The 23,969-nt window shown below is 45.2% G+C and overlaps 1 long non-coding RNA gene across 3 annotated transcripts; it reads right to left on the bottom strand.

Annotated features, from left to right (window-relative positions):
• Positions 1 to 1,677: 1,677 nt before the first annotated feature.
• Positions 1,678 to 11,470, bottom strand: LOC112830442 (uncharacterized). Of its 3 annotated transcripts, none has more exons than XR_003209919.2 (3): positions 11,397 to 11,470; positions 8,187 to 8,307; positions 1,678 to 2,237 (listed from the first exon to the last, which is right to left on the bottom strand). It is a non-coding gene; the product is annotated as an uncharacterized lncRNA (long non-coding RNA). The 3 variants fall into 3 exon arrangements; XR_012375882.1 differs by lacking the exon at positions 11,397 to 11,470 and adding an exon at positions 11,234 to 11,351; XR_012375883.1 differs by lacking the exon at positions 11,397 to 11,470 and adding an exon at positions 9,712 to 9,754.
• Between the last annotated feature and the right edge of the window lie 12,499 nt (positions 11,471 to 23,969).

Here is a 23,969-nt window from a genome sequence, read left to right as displayed (position 1 = left end):
TAGTTGATGTACCAGTGTACGTCCCCACCAACAGTGCACAGGGATTCCCTTTTCTCCATATCCTCACCAACGTTTACGCTCTCGTCTTTTTGATGCCAGCCACCCTACCAAGTGGGAGGTGAAAAAGGATCTTTCCAGATACAATTAAGTTAAGGACAACGAGATGGGGAGATTATCTTGGATTATCAGGGTGGGCCCTCCATGCACTCACAAGTGTCTTTAGAAGAGGGGCAGAGGAGGATTTGACACAGACAGAAGAGCAGACGGCGGTGTGAAGACAGAGGCAGAGATTGGAGTGGCGTGGCCATAAACCAAGACATGCCAGGGGCCACCAGAAGCTGGCAGTGGCAGGAGACGGACTTCCTAGAGCCTCCAGAGGGAGCACAGCCCTGCTGATGCTCGGCTTTCAGCCTTCTGGCCTAGCGTTCTCTTGGGTAAGCTACCCAGTGTGTGGTCATGTATTACAGCAGACACAGGAAACTAACGCGGACATCTGGTGGGGGGTCCTATTCTGCAGATGAGGTAAGTGAGCACGTGAGGAGCGGGGGGGAAGGTTCGGTGCCAGGAAGGGCAAGGTGAGCCGGGGCTGCAGGTGTGCGACAGGCGTTCCGATACCTGTGGGATTCAGCAGTGGCGTCCCTCGGGGGCCGTGACTGTGGAGCGGGCTGCTCTCCAGCCCTCGGGCAAGGGGGTATCAGGCAGGCAGGCGTAGGTGAGCCTGGAGGGGGCGGTAAGGTGACTCTAGAGCTCTGGAGCAGCACTGTCCAGGCCAGGTTCTTGTTGGCTCAGCCATAGAGCAGGACCAAAGCTGTGAGTGGCAGGTCTTAGATCTGCCTTGGATCTTAGGTCTTCGATCTAGACCTGGGGCAGACAGGGGTGACATGCTCTCACCCCATTTAATGAAAAGAACGTATTAAAAAACAAACACAAACATGTTACTATCTCTTAGTGGGCAATTTTTCTTATGCAGAAGTGGGTATATTTTCTAATGCCGTGTACAGAAATGTTCACATAGGTCTGTTTAGTCCTGTTTCGTCCTGTTTTTATAGGTCTCATTCCTTTGCACAGTACCTTAATACTGTGGAAGAAAGTTTGTGGTTAAGGGGTGGATTGTTTCCACTGGGGCCCTGGCAAGCTCTCCTTTTTCATATTTGGATAGTGATTCTAATTCATGGCGTTGGAGTATAGAGTTCAGAAAGAGGGTTATTTCTTGATTGATTTTTTTTTGTTAATATGTATTGGGCACTCAATATGTGTTATGAGGATGGAATGAGAGGCTGTGGTGTAGGGGAGGCAAGAGACTCGCCCAAGCGGGCCGGTGGTAGTAGCACCAGGCTGTGAAGACGGCCATCCGAAGGCCAAGTTTAGCAATTAAACTCCCACGCTTTTGGAAGCCAAGGACACGAATCATTTCTGGGAGACCTAGTTGTGCAGATGGCACCTGTCCACGGCCCCGCCCTGGGCTGGTCCCTCTTCCCTGCCAGGTTTAGGACGGGCGGGTGCTTGGCACGTGGGTCCTCGAGGAGTGTTTGTTGTTTTCTGTTGAATTATCACTGGCAATTAAAGAGGCCTCCAAGCGTCCTTGCTAAATGGAATGTCTTAGAAAGGCATTTCTAAGTACAAGCAGAAGTCAAGTTGGGCAGAAATGATTTGCAGACATCAGAGGCGTGAAGCATGTTCTTTTTAGCTCCTACAGGAGAATTGTTTATTTGTTCTAGAAACAAAATAATTAAAGGGTGATGTCCATCAAATGGACATTATGGTTGATTGCACTTATGTCAAAATCCCTACAAACCTGAATCTTCATTTTCAGGGTGGAGGATAGGCAAGAGAGATGATGTTCTGCTGTTTTGGGGGGTAGCATTTTCTAGCCAAAACACACCACGCCCCGGCCTCTCCCCCAGGGCTTTTGGCCCACAGCTGGCTTCGAATCCAGGAGAGTCGCTGCTGTCCTACAATTGCAGGCAAGAGGAGCAGGGCCAGCCTGGAAGCCAGAGCCCTCTGCTCTGAGGGCGTATTTTGGTTTTGCGTTCTGCTCAGAGCACCGGATGGGGTGTGTCTGCATTTGCACGAACTGCAAAGACGAAGCGGGTCTCTGGACGGTGAGCTGTGGTCAAGGCAGCAGGGCTGTGTGATGGAGGCTCAGAGCAGGGAGACCCCAGGGCTGCCGGCCGGCTGAGTCCCGGCTGTGTGACTCAGGGTGAGTGTCTTCACGGTTCTGTGCTGCAGCTTCTACACTGGAAAATGAGAACCATCTATTACAATTACAGGGTTGTTGAGAAAGAGTAACTGGATAACCCAGAAGGGTGGCGGGCGTGCGGTAATGATATCCCCGAGGGGCTGGCCGCTGCTGTTAACTTTGGGGGAAGCCCTGTTCCCGCTACTCGGCAAGGCCCATTATCTGGAGACCATGGAAGGGGTCTTGAGGGATGATTAGGAAGGTTAAACGGGATGCTTTGTAGAAAGCACCTGGCTCATATAACTTCTTAACACACCGTCCCTTCCTTCTATCAAAGCCTCCTAGAACTTAAGGAATTTCGTGTTTTTAGCAAGTTCTTCTTTGGCTCCAAGTGAGACCTTTTAGGCTGCCATTTGAGCCCATTGAGTTTATTTACCAGGTTAGTTCACAGACATTCATCCCCCTGGGGCCTGCTCTGTGCCTACCATGGTTTCAGTTGCTATAGGGTGGGAGGTGAGATGCATCAGACTCTGTCCCTGTCCCCAAGAAATGTCCCCTCAAAGGGTTGCCAGACAAAATTCAGGGTGCCCTGTTAAGTTTGAATTTCAGATACTCAACAAATAAATGTTTTTAGTATGTCTCAAACACCATATGGGATATATACCCATACTAAAAAAAAAAAGTATTTATTGTTTATCTGAATTAAAATTTAACCAGATATCCTGAATTTTTGTTTGCTAAATCTGACAACTCAATAGCTCCCCCTCCATGAAAATGCCAAACTTGGGGTCACTGCCTATCGGTTTGAGGAATCCCTCTGACATTATTGATACCCAGGACCTGACCCTGCTCCACTGTCCCTTCCTTGGTCATGGACTCTGGGCAAGTCCTCCCCTCCCCCAGTCTCTGCCTTGGTTTCCTCTTCCATACTGGATTATCTCTTAGTGGTCCTTTCTGGTTCCCTTTCTTTGACTTTAGAGTTGGCAGAAGACATCGGGCCAGCCTGGCATTTTGGGATTGTGTAGACAAAAAAACCCAGTGGCTTGATTGTATCTTTCATTTATTCAGACTCTTGCTTTGGCTTCATGGAGACACAATCCAAGTGACTCTGACCTGCCCTTTCAGCCCCAATTCTGAGCACTTATAAGGAAAAGTCGCCTTGTAGCACAGCCCGATCCCCCAGCTGGGTCTCTAAAGGGCATGTTGAAGTCCTTTTAATTTCCAATCCATTAAAAAAATAAATCCTTGGAGGGTTTGCTTTCTACATAGCAGCTCGCTTTTTGGCTTGACAGCCGTCAAACTGAAAAACATTCCATGAATTCTCCAAGTAATTTAAAAGTTGCTCGGACTGAAATACGGGGTGATGTCTGCTTAGCTGAAAGGGTGCCATTTGTACCTGAGTAATTTAATTCGCTTGATTCCCCGCCCCGCCCCCCCAGGGAATTACTTCCCTAAGGAGAAGGAGTACATTTTCCTCAGTTATGAAATGGGTGCTCCGATCTAACTAGTGACCATTTCTAATCAGTTCCACCTTTCACTGCCCCCGTGGGAAGAGAGATCCCTTAAACCATTGCTTGTCTTTGGCAATAATTACTTTCGGATGCAAACCAAAAGTCCACTTTGGGGATGCTGTCTTTGGTAATGTATGTGTACACATATAAAATCCTTTTAGGATCTAAGCCTCCCACTCACGTATGAGTTTCCTCCTCTTCAGAGATTAAAACACTGCAGCCACTGTTCGTTTCGAGCAAACACCACAGTGCTGAGAATTCCTGTAATAGCTTTTTGGGGATTTGGAGCCAGGGGTTTTCTTAGTCATCTTGCTAACACCTTAGAAGGTACTTGGTGCCTCCCAAATGCATGCACTGAGTGCTCATGTGCTTAAATGTCTCAAGTTTCTCCTGCTGCCCTAAGTTAAGGCCCTGTTAGCTTTGTTTCCTCTCTTCTCTATCTCTCTCCTCCCTTTCTCCTTTTTCTTTCTCTCGTCTAGTTCTTTCCTGGATTCAAACTTGTTAGTCTCAATAAAAGGGCTTGATGTCTGCCATCAGGAAAGCTTACTTCCATTTTTCCCTCCAGAAAAATGGAACAGGTTTCTTTAACTAGTGCAAGGCTCTCCTCTCTAAAAGGTTTTTATTATTGAGTGCCCGGGGTCCTTAGTTTCAGACATTTATCTTCTAGCTAAGCAGGAACAAAAGAGGGAGGCAGCCTTCTGCACCTTCTGTACCCTGAGTTTTCTGAGTAATCACCCAGCGGTTAAATTGAAGTGGCCACAACATCATCTTCATTGTGTCACTTTGGGCTTGCTCGTTAATTTATGAGCTTCAACTGTCAAAATAGTTTGTGCAACGAACCCTAAAAATGGTGATGAATCATATCAGTCAAATGGGTTTTACAGGCCTGGTTTCCTTCACAGCGGGCCTGCCTGCGTCTACAGCATGTTAGGAGGAAAGCCACATACACAGCGGAGGTGCCCCAGATGAGTGCATAATACAAAAAAATGCACCTCTTCGTGCAGGGCTCTAGGATGCTTAAAGTGCCACCAATGCTCCACTCCCTCGGTCCACAGGGTGACAGCCAGAAGCTCTTAGGCCTGTTGGGAGGGATGTCCTCATGGTGGAGTGCCATGTTAGTTCAAGTGTACTGACTCCCCTTGCTATAACTAGGTGGTGCCAAAATGGCGTCCTTCAGAGCCCTTTGGACAAGCAACGTGGGGATGAGGTATGGAAGACGCGGGGCGAAATTCAGCTCTAATGAGACAGAAATTTTTTCTTTTAATCTTTATGATTATAGAACCTGAGTAGATACTCAGTAATTCATAAAACCTGTTTCCAGATTTGAAGTGCCTTCAGATACTGGCCTACTTTCCTAAAGCAGATTTGTCAGAGGCGGGCCACTTAAAATGTGGGGGTTTCTGTGTTCCTTCTGGATTCTAGGACCTAGCTAGGGCCTCTTTATTAGGGAGATTTTTTTTTTTCACCTTTTAAAAAAATCACAAACACGAGTTCATTAATGAGAAACTTGAAAACATATGGAGAAGAAGGGAGAAGAGAAAAACCCTTCCTTTCGATCCAGGGCCAACCTCTGCTAGCGTGAGTTGTATTTTCTGCCTTCTGTGCATGTGATTTTACATATTTGAGACAATCTGTCTCTACCATTTTGTTTCTTTTAAAATAACTCTCCATGCATTTTAATTGTTCTGTGTTCGATCCCATTGTTGGTATATACCCTTGTTTATTTGGTCACTTCTTTTGTGTTGATTGTTTTTCTAGTTTATCACCATTTGTTGTTATCAACAAGAGGCCAGGCTGAGAGGCTTTCTGAAACAGTCCCAAGCTTAATGATCTCCTGAACTGGACACTTCCCTCCAGATGTCTTCTCTCATTCCAAGAGCATCCTGAAGCCCCAGTGCCCTCTGGATATGAACTCTCACCGGGGTGCCCTTTCCTAACCTTCTTTATGCAGCTCATGAACTCCTATTCATCCTTCAAGGCCCGGCTAAAGCAGTCCCCTCCTCTGTAAATCCTGGGTTCTTCCTCTCCATGGAGTTGGCCCCACCCTTCTTTGTGTTGGCCTCCATGTTAGCCCATCAGTGAGGTCACCGAATGGTATTTAGCTGCCTCTCTGGTTTCCCTCTGTCCGTGTCATCTGTTTTGGTGATGCTGGCTACACGCAGCAGCCCAGGACCACCTGGCTTGCACGGACTCTCCGGTTTTCTGAACTATGCCTGGTATGCTCACAGAAAAGCCAGTCATTTAGAAGGTAGAGCTCAGGGGTTTGTAGGACTGGGGTGAAACAACACCAAAAAAAAAAAAAAAAAAAAAAAAAAATCCACAAAAAACCAAAACCCTCCCAAAAAATCCCCCAACCTTTTCAAGCTCCCAGGACTCTTCCTTGATTTCTACTTCGGGTGTGAAGACATTTCCCCAGATGTCCCTGTTGTTGATAGCTGCTGTCAGAGTTCATGATGGCATTTGTACTGAAAACTCCTAATTTGATATTTCTCTAGTGAATTTAATGAATACGAAAAAGTGTCATTTAGACCTAGTTTTCTCTTTGTGCTTTGAAAAATGAAATGCACGTAGTTATCTGTAAATGAGATAATTACCTTCCTACTTTGCTAAAGGCACCTACTAGTGATTTTTTAGCTTGTCTCACTTAATGAAAGCTTTATAAAATGGGGGCCCAGAGCTGTTAACAGGGTTGTTGTAATAGGCTCTGAGAAAGGCAAATAGAAACCAGTTGTTCCAAACCAGTCACAGAAATAGCCTAGTGAATTGGCTGGCAGCTCAGACATAAATTTAAGTCTTGGTTGCGTTTAGAGCAAATGTAATAATAGCTGCAACCAATATTTTTAATATTACTGATCTTTCAGCAATAATTACCTAGAACTTTTAATGTCTGCAATTAGAACGCTAGCAATTCAGTGGTACAGACCAGTGGTAAACTGCACGAAATTGGATACTTGCTGTAATTGGTAATTAATCACTTTTCATTACCAGGAAGGGATGTTGTAGTTACTCTGAATAGATACATCATGCTAATTACAGGCAAACACAAACCTACATATTTGAATGTAGAGCTTTTAGGAAAATAAGCAACTCATGCCAATATTCTATGGCTGAGAGGAGATTAGTCCACCCAATTAAAATGATGAAGAAGGGGCCGTGTCTATTTTGACAAGACCCTTCAACCCCAAAGAGTTCCCCCTTTTCCTAAGGGCCTCGATCGCATTTCCATTCACTTCTGCGGGGTAATTTAAATTCCCGTCCTTTATGCAGATTTCAAAATGGTTCCAAATAAATATTTACATGTGTGTGTCTCCCTGGGTCAGCTGGCAGGGTCATAGAGCTCCATCTCCCGTCTCTGTCTGCCTAAGCGGCGCGGCCACATCCCCTGCCCAGACCTTTCTCTCAAGCCCAGGTCTCTCCCAGGATGTCCACCCACATCACGTCTCTGCTGCCACCTTCATCCCTTCGGTGGGGGCCTGTACTATGAGTGGGTCCATTATTTTGCCGGACTTGAGACTTCAGCAGTTTTTCCGATCTTCCCACCACCTTGCCCCAAACCTCCCTCATCCGTCACGGGGCCCTGTCACTCCTCCCTTCACAGCCTTTCCTGCCTTTGCAGCAACCCCCCAGCCCCCCACCCCCCGCTTCTTCTCACCACAGCTGCTCATCCCGGGGCTCCCTGTTCTCATCACAATTGCATCCCAGGAAAATGCAGCCTGTGGAAAAGGAACTGAGAATGCTCTGTGTTCTCAGCGTTCTTCTTTAGACAGTGAAGAGGGAATGAAGTCTTGACTGCTTGCTTTTGTGAATGTTGTTGTCCTTGATATGCCTACTCTCTCCTAGCCAAAGTTGCCTATGACCTGCCCACAATATCATTCCAAAATTGGGTCATGGTGGAGAAATGGGTCCTATGTAAGTCAATAGGCTACTTAGAGGCAAAGTGGTGTGTGCGGAAGCCAACCCAAGCCACAGGCCCCACCCCTCTCACGTGGACCTCTGTGGCTCTCTGGAGACTCTTACCTCTTCTTTCAGCATCAGGAGACTTTAAAAAGGTGTCTCTGAGCCAAGGCAGTCCCAGTGCTGCTCCAGCTGCCAGATCCCACACACCTGGCACTGTAGGGCTGGCGTTGGGTTGGATGCTGAGAATTCTTTGCCTTTCTCGTGGCAGTAGAAAGACCATTCCTCATGGGCACGTGAACAGAAGGAGGGGAGGTCTGGACTTAGCCTGCCCTTGACCTAAGTGGTGGGCACCTCACCGTTTCTGCCCTGGCGGCCAGTTGCCTTCAGTGACAGGTCCATCCAAGGCACACTGGCACCAGATTTATACACGGATTGAGATTTTAAAAAAATTATGCGTGAAATGAATAGCCATCCTGATAAAGCACCAACTTCTTATTCTATTTCCTCCTCAACATGACCCATGACGTGGAGCTTCTTTAGCCAGATTTCATTTTGTTCCCTATTCCACCATCACCAGCACCCCTGAATTGGTTCCTCACCCAAGAGCGCCATTTCAGCCGTGGTCTCTCTCTTCTGCCTTTGTCACAGAGCTGAGTAATGATGTGACAACATGTGATTGGGTGATTGATGTCAAATGTTAGCAGTAACATTCATTTTCCCCTGAAATGGACAAAGAAGAGTATTAGTCATTTAGAAATTTCGTCTAGAAGCTACACCTCACGAGTGATATTCCAAAATTGAATTGGTCTGAAATTTAAAGTGGCTTTTAAGCTCCTCTCCTCTGATTGCTCCTCAGGTCACGCAGAGTTGTAAAAGGCCGAGGGAGCAAGTTAGCGATGGGAACTGCAAATGTCATTTGTTAGCTCCCTGGCTCCTCTGCAGAACCCCGTTCCTCCAGTGACAGGGGGCTCCTGAGACCTAGTGTCGCATGGACAAAAATCTGTGGGCTTTGGAGATGGGCAGATCTGGGCTCCAGGCTCGCCTCTACCACTTAGTGCTTACTCCATGAGCCTCAGTTTCCTCGTCTGTGAAATGAGGTTGATAATACTGATTATTATCAGCATCATTTGGCAGAAATAAGAAATGAATAAGGTGAATAAGGGGTCCAAGTTAGAGAGGGAGTGTGGGGTAGAGTGCAGCCCTCTCTGGGGCCATTGATTCCCCAGCTCCTGCTCTCGGCTTTGTTCTGCCCTCCAGCCTCCCCAGGAGGGCCCTGGGCTTTTCATACACTCTGCAGCTGGCTGTGGTCCCTCCAGCCAAGACCGACCGATGTGTGTCTGTGCCGGACTCGGGTTCAGAGATAGGGTTCTCCTACTATCCCCCAGAGGTCTTTCCAGTAGAAGCCAGCATGGCTCTGGATCTCTGCAATCAGCATGTTTCAAGACAAAGAAATATGTAGCAGGCTGTGCTAGTTATTTAACATCTGGGAAGGCTCTTGCTCACTCTGAGCCCTCTGTGCGCTCCGAAGGTACTGATCTCAGCGTTAGAAATGGCTTCCACCTACGGCTCTGATTCATGGCCTGGTTAGGATTGTGATTCATAGCCTGCTAAGAAGCCGGTAGCAGGCAGGTATGTTACCTAGAAGCTGTGCCTACGAATAAGACCACCAACGTGATGCGGCCAGATAACGCTGATGAGCTCATTGCCACCTTCAGCTAAAAGGTCCAAACCTCATTTGCAAGTGAATGTTAATAAGGAGGAAAAGCTTGGTGCAGGCTGGACCAGAATTCAATGGCATGACTAGTTCTTCCTCGGTTAAGTAAGATAATTTGTTCAATTTGTTTTATGTCAGTAAGTGAAGAACCCTTTACTCACTTTGATTCATGGAAGGAGGTTAGACAATGGTACAGTAGAAAGGAAATTAACATTTAACCTGCCTGCCTGAGTTTTCTAACGGATGTCTCAATATGACTGTGGTGGTGTGCGTAAATTCTCCTGATAAACAGAATGAAACAGCAGCTATTAAATCCCAAAGAAAACCCGGATGGCAGATCCTGTAATCCAAAGTGAGACCAGTGGATGTTGGATCAGGAACTGAAAGACCCGAATCATCTCGTCAATTACCTGCCCCATGACTTTGAGCTGCCAGCTCCCGCAGCCTCAGTTCTTGCATCAGTAAAATGGTGATGGTGATGCGGACTGCAAAAGGATGCTGTGAATTTATAAAGTACAACAGCCAACCTGTCAATTAATTGATCCAACAACTATGTGTCCGCTAGGTCCCAGGTGTTGTGACCGTTGCCAGAAGCACAGGGGTGAACAGAATTGTCAGGGCCCCTGGCTTAAGGGAGATTACAGTCTGATGAGGGATCCTTTAAAATCTTTTATTATGAAAATGTTTAAACCTTCACAGAAGTGGGCAGAATATTATAATGAACTACCCCTCACTCAGATTCAAGCATTAATGAGATTTTTTTCCCACGTTTGCTTTGCCTCTCCACCACATTTTTTGCTGGATTGTTTTTTTTTTTTTTTAATTTTTAAAATTTTTAAAAAAGATTTTATTTGAGAGAGAGAGAGCATGAGTGGAGGTTGGGGGGGCAGGCAAAGGAAGAGGGAGAAGTCGACTTTTCACCAAGTAGGGAGCCTGATGCGAGGCCGATCCCAGGACCCCGAGATCATGATCTAAGCAGAAGGCAGGTGCTTAACTGACTGAGCCACCCAGGCTCCTCTGCTGGATTGTTTTAAAACAAGTCACAGACATTGTGTTTGTTTTCAGTTGCTGTATAACTAATTACCATAGATGTAGCTGCTGAAACAACACACATTTGTTATGTCACCATTGCTGTGGTTCAGGACCTTGGGCACAATTTAGCTGGATCCTCCGCTCAGGTTTCACAGAGCGGCAGTCCAGATGTTGATCAGGACTGGGGTCTCATCCAAGCTCACATGGTTGTTGGCAGAATTCACTTCCTTGTGGTTGTAGGACTGAGGCCCTCGGCTCCTAAGGCCACCCTCTCCATAGGCAGCAGACAGCCTGGCTATTTACTTCTCCTTTGAGGCCAGCAGGGAAATCTCGCTGACATTTTAACCCTCTTCTAGGGGCTCACCTGATTAGGTCGGGCCCACCCAGGGTAATTCCCTTTTTGATTCACTTGAAGTCAGCTGATTAGTAACCTGTCATGGGAATGCTATCCCATCATAGTCACAGGTCTCATCCCCAGTCAGGGGGAGGGGATTATTCAGAGTGGGTACACCAGGGAGTGTGAATCTTGGGAGCCATTGTAGCATTTTGCCTACCATGGACATTTTATTCCTACCATCTTAAATATGCATTTCTACAAATTATGGGCATATTCATGAATAACTACAATTTCATGTTAATATTTGATCGGGATTGTTATGTTAGCTTAGGATATATCAGTCAGCTTAGGATAAGTCGTAACAAATGACCTTCAAATCCCAGGGGCTTCTAACCACAAAGGTTTCTTTTTTGGCTCATGTTCCACACCCCACATGGATTGGCCTCACTCTTTACCCTCAGACCCAGGTTGAAGAAGGAGCCCATTTCTTGGGAAAGAGATGGAGGAAAACGCAAAGGCTCTTCAAGCGTCAGCTGGGGAGTTGCCATGTTGTTGTTTCTTACCTCTTGTTTGTTCATCCTGCTCTCAGGGGCCCGGGAAGCCCAGTCTTTCCTCAGGGAGGGGCCTGATAGAAAGGGTCAGCCTCAGGAGACTGGGTGTATAGCTTTAAGCAAATGATAGAATATTCCAGTTATCTTTTATTCTAGAATACTCTCGTCCACCTACCTTTTTCCGCAAGCCATTGACTTGTTAGAGAAATTGATCAGTTGGTCCATAGAATGTTCTACATTCTGGTTTTGTCTGCCTTCTTGTGATGTCATTTCACTCGTGCCTTTATGCCCTAGATTTCCTGTAAGCTAGGTTTAGCTCTAATTAATTTATTTTGGGTGGTATTTGGTTCTTCATGTTTTATGATGTCAAAAAGCATGTGATATTTGGTGAGAAAATCCTTCAAAAACTTCATATTTTAAAGGTGTGAGATTCTTACTCTTACCTCCTTATATCCATTTATCAGACATTTGTCATTGATTAGGTCCTGTGCCAAGCCTGGAGATATGACAAGGTAAGTAAGAGAAAGTCCCTGTCTCAAGGATCTCGTGGTTCATTTGGAAGGGACAGATTTCAAGTGCAATGAGAGTAATTGTGTAAGAAAAAGAAATAAAAGGTATCCAAATAGGAAAGGAAGGAGTAAAAATAGTCTCTATTTGAAGATGATATAATCTTGTATATAGAGAATGATAAGGAATCCACAAAATTGTCTTTATGTACACCGGCAATGAACAATCCAAAAATGAAATTAAGAAAATAAGTCCATCTACTTATAGCATCAAAAATTATAAAGTTCTCAGGAATAAATTCATCAAAAGAATTGTAAGTCATGTATACTGAAAACTACAAATATCACTGACAGAAATTAAAGAAGACTTAAATAAATGGAAGGACATCTGTGTTCATGGGTCACAAGACTTACTGTTGTTAAAATGGTAATACCCTCTAAATTGACCTATAGATTAAACACAATCTAAATCAAAATCCCAGCTGGCTTTTTTTGTAGAAATTGACACGCTGGTCTGAAAATTCATATGGAATTGCAAGAGATGCAGGATAGCTAAAAAAGTCCTGAAAAAAGAAAAAAAAAATTTAAGGGCTCATACTTCATGACTTCAAAATTTACTCTAAAGCAGTAGTATTCAAGGGAGTAAGGTGCTGACATAATGACAGACATACAGATAAATGAACTAGAATTGAGAATCCAGAAATAAACTCATACAGTCATAGTTAGTTAACTTTTGACAAGAGTGCCAAGACCATTCCATAGGGCAAGAGGTTTTTTTAACAAATGGTGCTGGGACACCTGGATATCTACATGCAAGAGAATAAAGTTGGATTCCTACCTCACACCATATACAAAAGTAACTTAAAATGGATGAAAGGCCTAAATGTAAGAGATAAAACTTATAAAACTCTTAGGAGAAAACATAGGTACAGGTATTTGTGACCTTGGATTAAGCAACGGTTTTTTCCTTTTTTTATAAAAGATTTTATTTGTTTGAGAGAGAGAGAGAGAGAAAGAATGAGTTGCGGGAGGGGCAGAGGGAGAAGCAGACTCCCTGCTGAGTGGGGAGCTGGACGTGGGACTTGATCCAAGGCCCCTAGGATCATGACATGAGCCAAAGGCAGATGCTTAACTGACTGAGCCATCCAGGCACCCAAGCAATGGTTTCTTAGATATGAAACCCAAAGCCCTAAGGAATCCAAGAAAAAATTAATTGGACCCCATCAAAATCAGAAACTTTTGTGCTTCAAAGGACCCTATTAAAAAAAGGGAAAAAACAGCCCATAGAATGGGAAAAGATACTTGCAAATTGTATGTCTGATAAGGGCCTAGCGTCAAGAATATATAGAGGAAGAGGACTCCTACAGCTCAGCAACAAAAATCCAAACAACCTGATTAAAAAATGGGTGAAGAACTTGAACAGATATTTCCCCAAAAGGAGATATACATAATGGCCAGCAAGCACATGGGAAGATGTTCAAATGCACTAATCATTAGAGAAATTCAGACCCAAACCACAGTGAGATATCACCTCACCCCCATTAGAATGGCTACTATAAGAAAAACCCGAGAAAACAACAAGTGTTGACAAGGCTATGGACAAACTGGAAGTCATGTACACTGTTGGGTGAGAATATAAGATGATGCGGCTGCTTTGGAAAACAGTGTGACAGTGTCTCAAATGTTAAACGTAGAGCTACTCTATGATCCAGCAATTCCCCCTGAGGTACATACCCAAGAGAACTGAAAGCATACATCCACATAAAAATGTGTTCGTGGGTGGTCATAGCAACATTATTCATAATGGCCAAAAAGTGGAAACAACTCACATATCCATCAACCGACAAATGGATAAGCAAAATATGGTATATCCATACAACGGATGGTTCTTTGGCAATAAGAAGGAATGAGCAACTGCCACACGCTACAACGTGGATGAACCTTGAAAACGTGATGCTAAGTAAAAGAAGTTAGTTACGAAAAGCCACATAGGGTATGATTCCATTTATACGAACTGTCCAGCAAATCCATAAAGATAAGAAAGTAGATTTGCGGTTGCCAGGTGCTGGTGGGAGAAGAGGAGTGGGGGGTGACTGCTAATGGGTGCAATGTTTCTTTTCAGGGTGAGGAAAATCTTTGGGAATTGGTAATAATTTTTATACAACTTTGTGAAAATAGGTGGCTGCCAAGTGACAATTCAATCCACAAGGGACAGGAACTGACTCTGCCTGGAGGTCCGGGGCGGGGTTGGGGGGGGTGGGGGCGGTGTCAAATAGAGGCAACCCTAGAGGAAACCCACCAAAGATGGGGAGGAGTTCAGGGAGCCAGGCAGCAGAGACGGGCTACAGGATCCTGATCAATGAATGTATTCAGTAAGCACTTGGGCTCTGCTAAGTTGCATGATCGGGAGCTGTGGGGGGCCGGAGCTGCATGGTCAGCCCGGAGGCCCCCATTCCCTCTTGAACCAGAGCAACTCTGCAAGCAACTGTGAAACAGGGGGGACCTCTAGATAAGACTGTGGGCACAAGGAATTCTGTGATGGAAAACAACCTGGAGTGAACAATCCTCAGTGTTGTTACTTGCCTCATTAGCATATTAGTGAATCCACATTTAATAATGAGGAAGATGGTGACATTGGCAATGACCATCCTCCACAATTACAGCTGCCATTCAGGGGGCACTGAATCTGTGTCGAGCCCCATTCTAGGCACGTTATAGTCACCATCTCATTTACTTTTCGCACAAACCCTGATGCAGTGAGTGGTCTTATCCTCACTTTGCAGATGGGGAGGCAGGCTCACAGAGCTATCTTGACCTAGTTCGCACAGTTGGGGCGTTGATCTGGGAGGTGAGCTCAGACCTCATTGTCTTCTGCCCTTGCTCTTTGAACAGTGCTTTACAGGATGCAAAGCCCTTCGTAAGCTCTACCTCTGTTGATAGCAGCAGCAGCCCTGTGAAAGAGACCTGCATTGTTATTCCCATTCTACTGTTGATAGGTTGAGGCTCTTCCTTAGTCCAGGCTGCAGAAGACTGAAGTGGAAGGGATGCCCCGGGTGACAGTGAATCTGCCTACCAGCTGCAGAGGGGCCCACCAGAGCATGGAGGTTTGGCCAGTGCTCAGTGTGGTCAGCCCCCCTTGGCCGTCCTTCTCAGTATACATGAGATGCTCAAACTATGATGTTTTATTCTAATGACAAAGGGTATAACAAGCACAGGAAATGGCCTGGCATTAATCTCCACTCCATCTTGTGGCAGTGACTGCAATGAAAATGAGAAATAGTTTAAGCTTAACCCATTCTCATTACAATCATAATTACATTTTGTGGTCATTCTTAGTTTCTAGCAGAACCCAACTGCTCTTCATGTCAATTTGAAAGATACAGACAGCCCTTAATTTTTCTCCAGCATTCATCTGCCCAGCCATCTGCTGAGGACTGATCTTTGGGAAGCTGAAAATTAGGCTTAAGGAACTTATCTGTTTTATGTTTTAAATGGTTTGGCACGGGCCTGCTAAACATCTGGATAAATGCAATTTACATGCATGTGCCTCGAAAACATTAAACTGGGCAGCTGATTTATCTTTCTAATAATATGTTTAATAGAATACCCAAATTTGGGCTCTGATGATACAGCTGATGACACTGACAGCTAACCAGGAAGCATGCTGGGTGACAGGAAGGGAGGAGCTGGAGACCAAAGGACAGTCTCCCCAGTTCTTAGGCTATCACTGATCCCTGGGGTACTGAGTGGTATGTCCCTACATACATGATGCACCAGTGGTATTCTCTAGAATAACTACACAGTACGCAGGTCTGCGGCATTCTTTTGTGGCTGTTATATAACAAATCCATTTTCCAGTATCTTTCCCGATGGTTCTTTCATTCTTTTTGTGCATATTAATTGAGCACCTGTGATGTGCTAGGTGTTGGCCAGGAGCTGGGACACAAAGACTAGCGAAGCTGAGACCCTGCTTTCAGAGGGCTACTTCTGGTGGTTAATTGGAGAAGACAACACAGCACAGAAATCTATGTATGGGGTGCAGAGGAGAACCCAACCCCTATCCAGCTCCTGGGGTAGAGGGTGGGTAGGGATGGCTGGGCAGCAGCCCAGCTTGGCCTCAGCTGGTTATGGGACAGTGGATAAATCACCTGGCATCTCTGGGCCTCAGCATTTTTTGTCTTTATAGATTTCTACTTGGGGTGTTGAGACTAAAAGTGGATAATGTGGATGAAATGCTTAGTAGAGGGCCTGGTGTCTACGAAGCACTCACTAAGTAGTGGGTAGGGCTTTACTAGGAGCATCACAGGAAGTACATTCCAGGGTGAGGGCTTAGCCAGTGCTTAGACCCAGCACTCTGAGAGAACACTTAAGCACAGCTGGGCCCTGGAGAGGGAAGCGGCAGTAGAGTCCGTATCCTGGAGCGTCCTGTGTGCCAGGCTAAGGAAACTGGATGTTGTCCCAAAGCCATGTAGCCGGGGAGACAGGAGAGATGATCAGATTTGCACTTTAAAAACATTATTCTGGCTAGTGAGTGGAGAATAAATCCCCCAAACTGGGAGCAAGACTAGGAGCAGGGAGGTTATGGCAACAATTCCAAAGGAAATCTTGATGATGGTGTGTTTTAATGGATTTCATTGTATCGTGCATGATATTTTGCACAGTTGTGCTTAAGTGAGCTTTTGGAGAATGTGGATTCTTGACTGGATGATTTCAGAATGTTTCCCATCAGAACCTTCTGCCCAGCCTAGTGGACGGAGCCGGGTTGCATTTTTTTTTTTTTTAACTGCAAGTGTCCCCTGAGGGCAAGGAGTAGAGCATGTTACCATAGAGCTTGGGCTCTGAGGGCTGAGATCTGGCTTGCTTTCAGAGTCCTGGGGTGTGGAGGTCCCTCCTTCCTCCTGTGCAGAACACTCATCCTTGTCCGGTCACGAGGAACCTCAGATACATGCAGTGAAGTGTTGGGGGAGGGGTGAGGCTTATGGACCTGTTCTTACTAGCTGTGTGATCAAACCCTGGCTTGATTTCTCCGGGTCACCTTTCCTCATCTCTAAGTGAGACAACAAAGAAACAGAGGGGCCCGTGGGAAGTGCTTCTGGAGGGGTGGGTTTCACGGTCACGTCTCCTGGTATCTCTTTCTGATGCTTGGACTTGTCTTCTCCAATGCTCCAGCGTCCAGCAAGTCAACATATGTTTACATATTAACCTGCCATGCTGCTGCATGCAGTATTCCATTGTGGTTTTGACTGGTTTGGAAATGTAACGGTAGGCCTCATAACACTGTTTAAAAATAAATTCACAGATAGAGACACGGCCGTTGGCAAAGGAAATCAGGATAGTAGATGAGCACTGAAAGGGAAAACACTGTGATAAAATTGGAAAAGTAAATTAGTCTTTTACAGCCAGGAAATGAGACCAGCCCTAATTGAGGCAGCGATCCTTGCAGGAACCCTCAGTCACACATGGAGGCCTGCCCTTTCTGGTACAGCTGTCTCTTCCCCGAGTCCTGAGTCATCTTCAGCTGGCTCTGAGCTGCAGCCTTGGGTTTGGCAGCTCATAATAGGCAGTGGAATTAGATCTGACCTTTACAATTGTGGCTTTTTTTTTTTAATTATTAAATTTAAAAATGGTTAAATCTCAAATGAGCTGAAATCTTTTGTACGAAGAACCCGTCTATCATTGCTTTTGTCCATAAAATATATTTAACCTCAACCATGTAATTAACGCCAGTGAATCCACCAGGCCAGTTGGGTTTATTATGTGAGCAGAGAGCTCAGCCGATCTCATTTGAAAAGGACAGTGACGGTTCCCTCGCGGGCATTTTCTTGAGTTGCTTGGCAAATGCTATAGGCAGAAAGTTGAATCTTATCTGGAATAGCTTCCGCTTTGCCGCCTCCTGTTCCCTCCACAATCCAGATTGAGCAGAAAATGTTTCACAGTTAGAGAGAAATGCCTGACAAAGGACAGGCAGGCTGACAGCATGTTCTGGGGGAAGAATATGCGTCAGGGGCAGGGATTCAGAGGACCCAAGTCCCACCATGAAGCCTTTAAGCTGAGGCCCAGCCTCAGACACCCAGCAGCAGTTTCCAAGCGGGGTGGAGAAGAGGTCTGCAGAAGTCCAGTGGCATTGACAAAGGAGATTCGAAACATGGTTCCGGGAATCCAGGCTTCCCCAGTGAAGCTGAAAGAGCGTTGGCTTGAGCGTCCAAAAGACTTGAATTAGGATTTATATCTTTGCTGCTTTTCAGTGTTTGCATTTGGCAAGTCATTAAACCCTTCTGATCTTCAATTTTTAAATTTACAAATAAAGGTAAAATTAGTCTCTACTCTGTAGAGTAATTGTAGTTTAAATGAGATAATATATGTCAGATTCTTAGCATGTTGCTTGGCACGTAGAAATCAGCTACTCTTCTTTTTTTCCTTTTCTTCCTCCTCCTCCTCCTCCTCCTTTTCCCTCCCAGAAAATGGGTCTGCCAAACTGAAAATAACCAAATAAAACTGTGTGCGTGAAGGGAGCGAGAACAAGAGCTGTCCAGCAGCGAGGGTTATTAGGAAGCTACAGTCATTGTGGTAGTGTGGTCCTGGCCCGACAACGGAGGACACTAAGGAAACGGCGTAGAGCCCAGAAGCAGACCTAGGTATACATGGCCCTGCAGACCGTGAGGGTAGCATGGGCTACTCAGTAAAAAGTGCTGGGAACGCTGGCTGACCAGGTTGGAGAAGTTGAATGGGATCCCTACCTCACACCATATGGAAAAAAATCAATCCCAGATAGATTAAATATGAAAGGCAAAACTTGAATATTTTAAAAAGGAAATCGAGGAGACTACTTTACAATTTCAGGGTAGGACGGGGTTTCTTAAGCAAAACAGAAAATGTTGGTGAGTTAGACCACATTCAGATTCAGAACTTGTTTCACCAAAAACTTAGATGAGATATAACAAAAGATTAATATACAGAATATAGACAGATGGAAAATAATCAGTAAGAAAAAAAAAACCCAATAGAAGCATGGGTGAAAGACATGAGTGGACCTTTTACGGAAGAATAAATAGGATTGGCCAGTTGACGTATGAAAAGATGCTCAGTCTCATTTGTAATTAGGAAAATCCAAATTAAAGCCACAAAGGAACTCTGTGAGGGGATGGATGTGTTAACTAACCGTATTGTGGTAATCATTCCACAATGTATACATAAATCACCACATCATACACCTTAAACTTATACAATTCTCAATAAATCTGGGGGAAAAAAGCTTTATCAAACCACCAGTAACCTTCTACTTGTTCCACACAGGCGGTCACTGAAGTTTTTTTTCTTTTTTGATTTTTTTTCCCCTAAGTATTATTCATCACCTTAAAATAATAAAGATATAAGTATATTTAAGCATCCACACACATACACAAACGCCTCACAAAGGTCTAGCACTTTATACGTGCCAGCCAGGTTGACCGAAGTTAAGAAGTCTGACAGTGTCACTCATGGGTGAAGATGTGGAGACTGGGAACTCGTATATGTTGCTGGTGAGAGAGTACATTGGAAAAGCACTTGGGAAACATGTTGGTATGGTCTTGTAAAGCTGAACACATGCATCCCCCCAGTCCTGCTCTTTGGTGGGTACCTCAGAGAAACTTACGTTCATACATAGCAGGGCACATGCTGCGAGGACTTTCATAGCAGCACCACGGGTAAAAGCAAAATGCTGGAAACCATCCTAATGTCCATTGATAAGAGAATGGTTGAGTACACTAGGGAGTATTATACACATGTGAAAATGGATGCAGCACAGCCCCCCAGAGACACCTGTACGAATCTTAGGAATAGAACGCTGAGTGAGAAAAGCAAACTGTGGAAGACCACATAGAATAAAATGTCATTTTCTTTATTTTTTTTTTAAGATTTTCTTTGTTTATTTGACAGAGAGAGAGACAGCAAGAGAGGGAACACAAGCAGGGGGAGTGGGAGAGGGAGAAGCAGGCTTCCTGCTGAGCAGGGACCCCGATGCGGGGCTCGATCCCAGCACCCTGGGACCATGACCTGAGCCGAAGGCAGACGCTTAATGACTGAGCCACCCAGGCGCCCCAAAATGCCATTTTCTATAAAACTAAAAAACCAATTAACACTAAAGACTATTGTTTAGATGGTGAAATGGTAAGCATGCAATTCAGATCCCTTTGGGAGAGGCAAGGGGTGAATTAGGATGGAACAAATAGGGGACATTACCATTGTTGGTAATGTTCTGTTTCTCCAGGTGAGGGCTGGTTTCATGATATGCCTGTCACAGTTAGGCTTCATACTTAGATGTTTTGTATCAACAAGAGAAGGGGCTGTGGACAGAAATGATCCAAACATTCGGAGGTGGGGGAATCATTAAACAAAATATGGAGCTTGAATATTTTGAGAACTTGCAGCGTGCTGAATTAAGTACAGAGGGTGGAAAAGCATGTCTGCTACTTAAAAAACCTGAGGTAGAAAAACAGTGCGTCCTCATATGCGCTGCTCTACAAAATACATACGTAAGAGGAAAAAGCAAACCATTCGTAAAACTACCTCATGCAATTTTTTTCTTGTTTTATCTTTTTATTGCGGAGAATATTAAAGATACAAAATTAGAGAGAACAGAATAATAAACCCTTATGTACCCATCTTTAACAATTATCAGCTTAGGGGCAGTTCGGTTTCTTTTTTTCATTTGTGTGTTCTTTTGTGTGTCAGGTATTATGTAACTAAAAACAAAAATGGAAATAGAGTGTGCTGTGGGGGGGGGGTTAGGACTTCACCGGCTGCAGCTGCAGTCCTAGGTTGGCGCCCTGGAAGGTGGGGAACGAAGGGACCCCTGTGCGGTGTCACCAAGGAGGATGCACTGGCACAGTGGGGTGCGGTAGGGGGGTGAAAAAAGGGGAGCGGAGCTCGAGGGGGACTGCAGCTTCCTTCCGAGATCTAACAGGTTTGGTGATGTCCTGGGAAAGCGGGGGCTGGAAGAGGGGACTAAATGTGAAAGCAGGCGCTCTTCCAGCATGTTCATATATGAAAAAGAACAGAGCCTGGAGTTTCTGGTGAGGGGACCTGTTTTGCCAACGGGCGTCTCTTGGGAATCTCTCTTCCCACCTAACGTGTCATATTCATGTTGTACAGTGTTTGCTGTTACTAAACTCTTTAGTATTAAAAAATAAAGCTGCTGTGGTAGGGGGGGTGTCTGTGAGCTTCCACCTCAAGGCATTTTACCTGGCTGTAGGGGTGTGGAGCTGTAGGAGGGAATGACAGGAACATTCTATTTTCTATAGGTATGGGGACGCAGTGGTTTTGAAGACAAAGGCAACAGCAGTGTCTAGTTAGTCTTTTGAAATATCCATAGTTCTAGGGAATTTCCTTTTTTAAAGATTTTATTTATTTACTTGAGAGAGAAAGAGCAAGCGAGAGAGAGAGAGAGAGAGAAAGAACACGAGCAGGGGAGAAGGGCAGAGGGAGAAGCAGACTCCCTGCCGAGCAGGGAACTGGATATGGGGCTCGATGCCAGGACCCTGGGATCATGATCTGAGCAGAAGGCAGACGCTTAACTGACTGAGCCACCCGGGCGCCCCAGTTCTAGAGAATTGTCAATGAAGTAAAATAAGACAATGAAAATGTAGAGTATTCTTTCAATTTTAGGGCAATTTTAGAGTGAAGGCTGTTCGCTCCGTGAAATGAGGATCAGGCCCCAGTAGGGGAAGATGACATGACTTGGCTCTCAACCCTCTGTGACCGTTCCTTCTGGGTGTGTTAAAAACGCTCTGCTCTTTGGTATAACGGACCTGAAGAACTGTGGCTAGTCCATTGTTTCAGCTGAACGTGGATTAACATCCCGGAAAGATGCCCCGACCGACTGATAGTAACGCCTCTCACCGACCCAGTGTGACATGGCAATGACCGTGAAGAGGTGGGTCAGTGAAAACATTTGGAATTTGACGTGCTGTTTTTTTTATTTGTTTATCCAGAAAAATCTCAGTTTGGGTTCTGTTCCTGGTCATTCAGCAAAGGTCCCGGTTTGCTCTATTGTCTTATGTGACAAAAGACGTAGAGGGGCCACATGACCAGCAGAAGGCTCATCTGCTGGGAGTCTTGGGTTTCTGCCTATGCCAACACTGTTGAAACCGTGTGACTTTTTAAAATGCCATTGTAATGAAATCAGCAACATAGACGAGCTGGAGGAGCTTACTGTCAGAAGTCTGAATTTGATCTGTACCAGGGATTTTGTGTCTTACGGTGAGGTTAAAACAGGATTCTGCTCCCTCCCTCTGTCATTTTCCTGTCAGCTTCCATATTTAAGTTTGGTTAAAAATGTCTGCCCCAAATTGATCTGAGCAGGGCTCAAGGAACGAAGACAGTCTCTGGCTTGCAGCGGCTATACTTTGATTGCAAAACCTAATTTGATGATGCAGGGCTTCTCCGTGCTTTACAAAGAGATTTTTAAATGTGTGTAACATTAGAATATAGAAAGCCTTGGCCAGTGCCCTCACTGCCTGCCCCCTAAAATACTTAACCTTCTCGCAGTGCTTAAAGTATGGACGAGGTAACAGTGAACATTGGGGCTCCTAAATAGCTTATGGGCTATAAGTATGTTGGGAGCAATAAAGTCATGTCTGTTATTACCGCATTAGATAAAAGAAACATCTCGGATCATAACGTATGAAGATCTCTTTTGCAGTGACTGGCCAAGCCACGGGCAAGACCTACTTTCCTTTCCCTTCATGGTCTGCCTGAGAGGGGGGAGGATGGGCAGAAAAGCCTGGAAAACCGGTGGGCTTCTAATTGTGTCTTTACAGCCAACTAGGCTACCAAAATGATTGTCTTTTTCTCTCCAAGCCTTACTGACCTGTGGCTAATGAGATTTGTGCTTCGATTAGTTGTAGAACATAAATTAGCTAATCAATGGCAACGGATTCATATTATTTCTCATCCGTGAGTTCTGCTGCCGTGATCTGTATTGAATATTCAAATCAATTTTGGGAATACTCCAGATGATTTGGTTAATGTGGCCCGCTGGAATCCAGAGGCCTCTGCAGCCTCGCCTGAGAGGGCCACGCCGGGCCCCGCTAACACACTGGCCTCTCCCGACTTCCGGAGCTCGACAAATTGCCTCGTTTTCCCTTACACGGTTCGGGAGAAAGTTGTGTGTAAAAGGCAAGAGAGACCCCAGGGAGAGCACATAGTCTGAAGTGGCCTCTTTGCTGAAAAGGAACCAGGCTGAATGGACATCAAAAAGTAGGCGAGCTGATCTCAGGTTTTGGACACGCGAACTTTGCAAAGAGTGGGTCTCGGGTCCGTGTCTTCACTTTTCCCTGCCAGGAGGCGTGTCTCTGCGCGTTGCTTGGTTGGCTCGTCTGTACAATTACCCGGCATCTTGGCATAAAATGTGGAAATTTGTACAGTCTTTAAGGCATCTGTGGGCTTTATGGTAGAAGTTCTGTTAGTACTGAAGCCACAGAAAATTAAATGTTCCCCAAAGAACTTCCAGATGTGCTTTATTCTAATGGGGTCATTATGCAGTAAATTAAAAGGCAGGGTAAATGGAACTGTAAAATTTAAATTACTCTAAAACCACATCTCTTTGCTTTGAGCATTCATTTGTGGGGTTGCATTTGCAATAAATGTGAATTAGGCAGCTGCAATAACTGTTAATCATATATTTATAAAATAGTAATGAGGAAATGAATAGCAGAGTAAGACAGCTGCACATTTCTCTAATAGTGTGTCAACTGTGAACATAATAAGATGTGGAACATTGTTTGGTGCTGGGCTGATAATACAGCTGAGTGTAAGAGATCGCTTCAGCCTCTTAACTTTACATGAAATTATACATAAAATCCATAAAAGCCCATAAGAATGCATTATGCCTCTGAATTGTATTCAATATTTTTCTTTGCTTTGATTTTCTGAAATGAGCTCTACTTTCACCAAAGCCATCTTCCAGGCATCAGTGAAGCTTTTGTTTCAGGTGGTGTCGGGCTTCGGGCTTCGAAGATTGCAATTGGATTTAAAGGAAGCGGGGCCAGTGCAGGCGAGAAGTTAATGGTGGGGCTTTGTTTTGCTCTCTCGGAGTTGCTATGCATAGCGGGAGGCACGCCTTGTCCTGGGGGAGGATGGGGGGAGGGGTGCACAGGCCTTCCCAGGTGCCCCCTAAAGTCAGGGTTGTGGCAAGCGGGCACTCCCAGTCCACCAGAGACCTAGGGCTGCAGGTGACTTTCAGCCACTGTCCAGACAAGCGT

The sequence above is a fragment of the Callorhinus ursinus genome, unplaced genomic scaffold, assembly GCF_003265705.2.
Source record: "Callorhinus ursinus isolate GAN/ISIS: 27379988/994484 unplaced genomic scaffold, GSC_fseal_2.0 scaffold58, whole genome shotgun sequence".
In the NCBI taxonomy this organism is placed as follows: Eukaryota; Metazoa; Chordata; class Mammalia; order Carnivora; family Otariidae; genus Callorhinus; species Callorhinus ursinus.
The sequence above is the reverse complement of the archived record's forward strand: the minus strand, read 5'-3'. Positions and strand labels throughout refer to the sequence as shown.